The 8940-nt window shown below is 44.6% G+C and overlaps 1 long non-coding RNA gene across 1 annotated transcript; it reads left to right on the top strand.

The window, feature by feature from the left end:
- Positions 1–712: 712 nt before the first annotated feature.
- Positions 713–5196, top strand: LOC131888134 (uncharacterized). The gene is made up of 2 exons (XR_009374080.1): positions 713–4265; positions 4338–5196. It is a non-coding gene; the product is annotated as an uncharacterized LOC131888134 (long non-coding RNA).
- The last annotated feature ends 3744 nt before the right edge of the window (positions 5197–8940 follow it).

Raw genomic sequence — 8940 nt, 5'->3', positions numbered from 1 at the left:
CAAATCTTGCGTTCATTTGTCTAGCTTCGAACCGGGGGGAAGAGTCGCCTCTCTCAATGCCTGTTAATGTTCTCGAGTCCCACAATGATTACCCAGATCTGTGGTGCTTCTTGCCAGGTAGGCTATGTCGTCGTCGACGTCGTTCTTCTTCTCGTCGTCATCGTTCCAATGAAACGCTTTTTGTGAGTGTCTCATATACCTGTCAGATTTTCAACGCCACGATTTATCGCTTCCTCTTGATCTTTCCTTGTCACACAAACAATAGAGATATATTGTTTAAAGTCCCTCCCTCCTCGCTCACTCTCTCTCTCATCCAGTAAGTCAGTCATTCCGAGTATGAATGTTTTCTGCAATTGTTCATACGCACGGGGCTTTGAGCCTTTATTAGCCAACCGATCTCATTTCACATTTCAATTGGGATTTATTGACACTTATTACGAGGTTCGAAACGTCATCCATATCTAGATCTTCCACAAGGGAAGCGATCGATCGTATCGTGGGTAGGTTTTTGTTCCACACCATGGAGGAAACGAACGTCTTCATCAGGCGCTCTAATTGGTTTTATCTCATCTCATTTGGAAGTCTACACAATGTGGTGACAGGCACATAAATATGACTCCATGTCGTGGTCGTTATCACACTTCCTCCACTTTATGAATGACAAATGATAAGAGCAAGCGCTCTCGAAAATAGAAACTCCTTTGCCATCATCATCAACATCAACTGCCACCATTTCGGGATCCTCATTACCCGTCCCATTCCATTCAGGGTCTGATCTTACCCAATTACCCGCGGCACTCAAAGTATGGTGTGGTTGTATTCGTGCGACTCTGAGCAATGAGCTCCATCCAGAATGAACATGGAGATGTTCTTCTAGTTCCCCCATTACGATCAAGCACCTCGATTCCGAGGGGGTCGTCTCGTCAGAGCTCAGAATGTTGACGAATCTAGGGAAACCTCGTGGATGGATCGTCAACAGAGACAACTGACAAAACCAACGACATCCAAGTGAAATAGAAGACCTGCTTCAACGTGGTGTTTGCTCCTACCTTCTTTTAGTTCGAACGTACATACGTACTTACGTACGTGCAATAGGACGAGCATGAATGATGGCAATGGCGTCGTTTGTTCTTGACAATCTTGACGACAGATTTTGACATGTGTGTTCCGCCAGGAGAGACGAACGAACAACACGCTCGGGGTGTCTGTGGTAAGTTTGACTCTCTGACAACCCGACAACCCGACAACGAGGAGGAACATTCCAAGGCACTAGGATCCCGGATCCAGTCAGCTAGCCACAACACACTCAGTACATGTATGAACGCTTCTAGAACAGAAATATGAGCCACGGAGAAGATCCTTTCGGATTGAGGGGCTTAATTTGTCGGAGCAGTTCAAGGAATTAGGTAGAGATGGATATATGGAAATTTAGCCGTTACTATTAAACACTAACATGAGCAGGTTTGCGGCATTCCATTCGGTTTTGGGCACATATTATTATCTTGGTCCTGAAACAAATGTAATTTTTTTTCATGCCATTTTTTCAGGCTCCTGAAATCGCCAATTGAGCTTGCGAAATGAAGCATGGGCATCACTCTTTGTCAATTTATTCCTTATCAAAATAGGAAAATGCACGTGTGCCAAACGGTTGGCTGGCTGCATGCATCTGACATGGTTGTAAGTCAAAGTGACAAGTCACATTTTAAAGAGCATTTTTGATAAAAACCTGCCTTTCGATCTCATTACTCCAACGATGACGGAAAATAACTACCCTGCAGTATATAGGACAGATGTCTTTTCTCTCAAGTTTTTGTCTTTCGAGGCTGGCCCTGCGGGTGCAAATTGATCTTGACAGCGATCCCGAGATGATCGATCCAATCTGGTTGTCATTCATGGTTTCCTCACAGTTCAAGGCAATTGTCTCGTTCGGATGCCTCTGGATTTTTTGCCTTCACTTTGCATACGAGCAAGGTTTGTCGCACAACAGATCTTAAAGTGGGATTATCTTGTCATGTTAATTACGACAATTTTATTTACGACAACCGGGCTAGTGAGGTTGATCATCATCATCATCATCATCTGACAAGCCAATGTAAGTTGACAAGGATCCAAGATGGCGCGCTGATGAGTGAGAACAAGTTCAAACTACTTGAAATGCTACATTTCCAGCGGCGGAATAACTGGAATTCTTCACCTTTAAGCCAGGGCCGACCGACTCAAAGACCCTGAGACCACCCACTTTGGCCCAAGGCTTGAAGGTGGTGGTGGTGCTGGTGCGGGTTACTTCACGAACGAAATGCCCAAGTCGAAAATGCAATATCATTGAGAATAGCTTGGACATTCTCCGGCCTGATTTAAAGACACTTGACAAGTGCTTGAACCCGGTTAATTTGAACGACGGCCCAGAACCATTCCAAGTGTCTCAACCATGTGATTTGAGGGTTAAGACAAAAATCTAGCCTCCTGGAATTTAAAGTGCAATAATCGTCAGTTTGTCACATAAAGTTGCCTTTAACGGTAACTCTGCGGTGGGTCATCTAAGGTGAAGACAATCCTCAGCATGAGTTGGATTATTGCGGAAAAAAATAACAACCCGTAAAATCTGCATGACCCCGACAAGTTACCGACTTGGATCGAAAGTGACTCAAAAAAAGAGAAAAAGTTTCACGTGCTAATGCTCGGCTTCATCTTGGGTGGCAACAAAATCAGATGTCCTCGACGTTTTCGAATCGGAATATCAAGTGAGTCTCCTCCATCTTGATATCTCTTCATTCAGCGCTCCTTCGAGATATTTCTCTCCGTGATCATATTCTTTTTTTCTACGATGTCTTTAAATGTAAAAGGGACTTTAAAGTCGCTAGCCTTTCAAAATGTGCCAAAACGTCATCGTAAAAGGAGCACCTATGCAAGACAAAGTGATTTTGTTTTGTCGATCCAGTTGCAGTTGGAAGTTTTGCATTGATATTAGTTGGATCAACTTGTTGGGTGCCTCCATTTCTCCTTGGTGCCTTCTAATTGACACTATCAGTGAGTGACAGTCTCAAATTTAGCCAGAAATAGTCGTATCTCATCTCCATCCATCCTCCATTCACCGCACTCGGCCGGGTCTTTAGTCGCAATCCCGTGAGTAGAGGCGGAACAAGTCAGGTTTAGGCTATCGGGTGGGAATGAGAGATTGAATGTGCAAGCGAGAGTGGATGGATAGATGGATGGTTGGATGGAGGTCAAAGAACATGATGTTGATAATGATGGCGGCCACGGTTCGATTTTGAGGGGCTCTTTGGCCCCCATCGTGCCCTGACTGTGGGACGCTTGACACTGGCTTCGGCTACTTTACGAACCCAGATACCGACCTAGCGATAATGTCAGCACAGGGCTAAATTGGTCGTACCCGCCAAGATTTATGGCCAGTCATCAATGCCAAAGACATTCGATTTGTTTATGAGACTGAGCACTCGTCAGTCTCTGGGCGATCGATCCAAATGCGAGACGAGAGCGAGTGAGTGACGAGTGAGGAGTGACCCGCTTCTTCCAAAAACCTGGGTGGCTCACCAAAAATGCACAACTCGGCAGGAACAAATCTCTCGGCTTTAAAAGGATGCATGAAACAAAAACATCTTGTGTCACCGATGACTTCACACGACAAGGACATCGAGCCCACCTAACTGACGGGCCTGTGTTCTCGTGAGCTATCACACCATCAAATAAGAACCATAAAAGAAAACTAATTACAGGCCCCAATTTAGTTTTTGATACGTTCCTTGTGGCAGCCGTGAAGGATTGTGTTGGTTGTATTATTCAGAGGACATGAAATAGAATTGCGCATTACCGCTAGGAGGAGTCCAACACAACATTGAGAGCGATTGAGCAATCCGGCTTGACGTCATCATGAGCGAACCATCAATCATGTCGAGGCAACAAAGAGCAAATGAAATAATCAGACAATTTGCAACAAGACAAATAAAATTACCTTAAGTCACCAGCCTTTACCTGACGCGGCGGCGGCTCTTGTCAGCTCCGGTGCCACTAGTTCTCACGCTACAATGACTTGGATCTCCAAAAATCAAGCCATACCTCATCACAGGCACCACTCTAAACAATCCCAGGGCAGTGACAATTGCTTGATATTCTTGCGAACATCGGACTTTAGGACATCGTTGCTGAGGCTCAGGGATGACATCCTGGACATGGGTTTGACAAACTCGATTCAAATTCCTGTTCATCCCCCGACCACGAGTTCCCGTTGGCGGTTCGTATTCCCTCAGGTATGGTTGGCATTTATTTCATAGGTGGTTCGCGTGATGAGAATTCGTCATAGGTAATTACTTTCTTGTCAGAATGTGCAGATAGACCTCACTTGAGGCCTCACTCTCCAGTGGGTGGTCCAAGCTCAACCACCAACTTCCCTTGGTCCTTCTTAACAGCTACTGGTTCAGCACCGCTAATATAAAAGAGTGGCCAAGGAGTGGGTCAACAATGCCTATCTATCGATTCTTGAAGAAAGGCGAAGTGCCATCAGCTGATGTCAAGAACTGGTCCAGCAGGATTGGCGGTTTGATTTGCGAGGCAGCAGTCATGCCAAAATGGACCTGACGCTGGCGTTTCTGTTCTGCCTTCATCATCCGAGGAGTGACGAGTGGGCGTTGGGCTCCGTCCAAGTTTAGAGCTTTTTGGCGCCAAAACACCTCAAGATGATCACGAATATTTCTGATCCAAGTTGTATGGAGGCGGGGGAAATCAGTCCACCCGAGATGACACCCCACTCTATTACGCTTGTTTTGCTTGTCAGAGGGATGGTTTAAGTGCAATACTGACGCACAGAGAGAGACTCAACGGAGACTCGCTTCTCGCTCTGAGCCTCGGAGCCTCTGAACGGACGACATCAAGCAACCACCACCACCACGTCATTATTTGCATGTAATTCTAGCCTGGCCTTTCGAACACCGTCGTGGTTCCGAGAACAAAGGAAGTTGGGGACGTGGAATTGAACAAGACATTGCTTGTCAAGACGTACATTTCTTCAATTTGCTCTTTCGCCAACGCTCGTCGAGCTGGCTTGCTTCTCCTCCTCTTGACAAGTGAGCTACCACCCACTTTCACCAGCAACTCGACACGTTAGGGCCAGGAAACCAACAACCAACAATGAATGGATGGAATGAAACGGCATGTCGATAACATAAATTGAAACTGCTTCAACTTGCTTTCATCATGGATCACTTTCATCCGCGAGCGTTGGTTTTAGTTTACGACTGTCCAAGGAACAAAATCGGATGTACTTCGCGGCTCTCACCTTCTTGAACTCAGCCATATGCTTTACAGCTCCAATATTTATTGATAGACTGTAGAGAACACCTTCTTGTCCTTGCATTTGGGAATGGAGAGCAGTTGGCATCATTTGATGAGAAAACTGGGCCAGATTAGATATACAATTTCGTCCAGCCACCTCAGAGCAATCGAAGCTAAAGTAATTCTTGGCCGACTCTCAAAATAAGGGAGGCAATAATGTGCATTAGAGCTATTGATTAGTGGCGCCAATGTCTAATTTTCCACACATTTCGCATGAGACGACTCACGGCTCGAGTGACTACTAGGATTTGAACGCCTGGGTTTGTGCAACGACAACGAAGAGGGTTTGGGACAAAAGTTTTTGAGGTTGAAATTGGAACTTGGAATTGCTATGATTTGAGTGTCAAGGCTTGACAGCAGGCAACAGGAAAGGACAGGCGAACACATTCACTCGCTCGCTAGAACAAGCTAGCTGGAACAAGAGGGAGGAGCAGGAGCAGGAGGAGGAGCAGCAGAAAGGGGGGGGGAGGGGAAGCCCAGTCCTTCTGGCCCTCCTGGCTCCCGTAAATTGCAAGATCCAAGAAAATTAAGAGTTTTGACGAGTTGTGCAAGTTGCCTATTTTCTTTTGACACCCCAGTGATGACTTAGGCTAATTGTGGGTTGTGAGGTGAGCTCTCCTCGCCTGCCCTTGCTCGGACATCGGGTCCAAGTTTGGTCGAAAAGTTTTCCAATTTGAGAAAAACCGAAACATGATGATGTGGAATCCAGGTAGGCGCGGGTGGGTTGGTACTATTGTAGTAATCGGTGCATGAACACGGCCTATTCATTTGGACGATGACTGTCCGTATTTCCGATTAAACATGAACCACGTCAGGCGATTTGAGCGCCAGTAACAGCAATTGCAGGGACTCGAACATTTTCCACTCTCATGACTTGTCTTCAATTCGGTTTTTTACTGGCCTGATTGTTGCGTGTGCTTTGATTGACACATGTCTGCGAAACTGTGACCGAACCAATAAAGTTGTCTACCGTTCCCAAGTTGCCTCTGCTTCATTCCCTTGTCATGGGAGACGGCTCAAAAACGAGTAAATAGAATAACAAATATGGCACTCGGATTGAAGCTAAAAACTCACGGGAAATTTGAAGCCTAATGTAACCTTGGGAAAAAAGCAACCCGACGATTTAAGTTTAGATTTCAAGTAATCGAACATAGTGCCGTTTATGTAGAGAGAAACAAATATGATTTGCTGCAACTAAAAAGCAAACAATAGTTCGGTGCCATAACGCATTTGATAAAAAAAGGTCATTTTTGACAATGAAACTGTAGGTACAATTTCAGTAAACTCCACCTACATGGATGGCTAACATTGGCTTTTTGACACAGCACCCCGACCAAAACTTATGAACTTGAGCTTTTTTTTTGATTCCCAATCAATGTTAAGAATGAGCTAACTGGACACCACAAAACATCCCGAGTTATGACCGTTAATAACAATATGTCGAGGTTGAGTTGTGATTGGATAGTGATTACTGATTAGTATCGGTTAAGCGTGGTGCCGTGGAGATACTTGGTCGGTTCTTTGGGAGTGCATTTGTTTTTGTCATCAACATGAAACTCGGCCCTGTCAGTTCAGCTGTCATTCGAATGCAAAGAAAACAAACATCGACACTTACTATTCCAGGGCGAAAGCTAACAATTACTTTCAGAAAACAAAAGCGAATTGACACCTCCCCAAGTCAGTCAGCCCACCAACTAGAAAGCCAGCCCACGCGTCGTACTTCCTCCGTTCTAGCTTTAACTTAGTTATCAATTTACTTCTTTCTTCAAGTTCCCCCGAGTGGCTCCTCAGTCCTTGGAGGGCAAAAAAGTCCATTTCAGTCTTGGAAGACCCCATTATCCTTTGTAATATATATTACCCAAGAAGCACTTCAATGCAACTGGAAGTCTAGGTTGACAAACATGGCAATTTGACGAGCACTTATCGCTCCAAAGGAACACACACGTAAAATTCCCGACAGTTGTTGTATTTAGGTTTGACAGACATTTTTGAATCCGTGGTTCCTGAGTCATCATCATCAACATGGTCGGAGACCAAGCGTTAATAAGTTTTCAAATAATGGCCATCATATTGAATGTCTTCTTCTTCAATATATTTTCGATTTACAGAAGCACTGTCAATGTCCAGGAACCCTCCCATCCCGCTTCAGAAATAATATTTGCTTGGTCTACCAATTTTCGATTCTGTCTCGTCACTCCAAACCTTTTGACAAGGATATTCACACCCACTGCCATGAAAATGATATCATTAAGCCAACAGCATAGCCAATGGAGAACATAAAACAGCCAGAAGAATGAACCGTCTTCCAGTAACAACACACCCCATTGAAAAAGTTGAAACTTGTACTTGTCTGTCTTTGATCGTGGATTTCTCAATTGTCACTCTTCTTACCTCTCTGGCCGGAAACGTGAGACACGACACAATTCAGTGAAGCGATTTCCTACGAGACCACCTTATTTTTAATGACGGTCCATAAATGTCATTTTATTCCCTCCCTATCTCTATCGCTCTCGTTGTCATGAAACCATTGAAAAGCCAAACAATTAAGTAAACTTTGAAGTAAACCCAAGGAAAACTGGATGTCAGAGACCTTTTCCCTAAAAGTGTTATCGCACAAAGTCCTGGGTTGAAAAAAGTGGTGTCTGAAGTGCTGACAAGTTGAAATGTCGGAGGTCCATAACCATCCCAAAAATGGACGTGCCGCCTTGGACTTTAACGCAAACGGAATGACCTATTACTTGAAGAACCTTTTTCTACTCGAAACTTGCCTGAGATAACGATAATAATAATTGGCCAGGGCGGTTCTGAATTATGGCAGTCATAACTTAACTTGTTTCTGAAACATAGATCTAAGAACAGAGATGAAGCATAACCACCCATAGCTCGGAAGAAGGGCTTTGGAATGGCTCTGTCTAACTCAGGCTGGCCGTGAGTGCTGGTCGTGTTCATCTCTCAGTGAAACATGTCTGTGGCTCTCGGCAAATTTATGTCTCTCATTCGTTTAAAGCAATGCTCAAGTCATAAAGCGAATAAAGCCTTAATAACTGGTCATATATTCTATGGCAATGCCTGAAAACTACCGAGTGTGGGAAGAGAGCACCTAATAGAAATGTACTCGTCATAGACATGCACAAAGAGTAGGAAGGCGAATGAGATATGGGTCTAGACCAGACAACCGAAGTGGCCAGGCACTCAAACGACTAATAAGCAGGCACCAAATGGTTACATGTGTAATTAGCTGACGTTTTACGACACCGATCTGTCAAATGGTAAGGGCCAATCCTGCCCTGAGAGAAAGAACGAGCCAATTTGCATTTAAGAGCCCGTTCCTTGCTCTCAACACAACGCAGTGAACGAGAAGGGTATCAACTTCAACTCATCCACGATAAATCAAGTGGGCTGGGAAGGCACTACTCGTTGTTCGTTGGCTCCAAAGCCTGGAAAATGTGGCAAGCCTGAAACCCAGTCGACAAGTTCAGATTGCAGAGATCCATGAAAATACATTCAAAGTCGAGCCTCAAGTTTTGTTAAATATTTTTAAAATCTCTCATTTGCGTGCTTGGGAGCGTAAAGTTGATTAAAATCATACGAGAA

The sequence above is a fragment of the Tigriopus californicus genome, chromosome 10 (assembly GCF_007210705.1).
Source record: "Tigriopus californicus strain San Diego chromosome 10, Tcal_SD_v2.1, whole genome shotgun sequence".
NCBI lineage: Eukaryota > Metazoa > Arthropoda > Copepoda > Harpacticoida > Harpacticidae > Tigriopus > Tigriopus californicus.
This window is presented reverse-complemented; position numbering and strand designations above follow the sequence as displayed.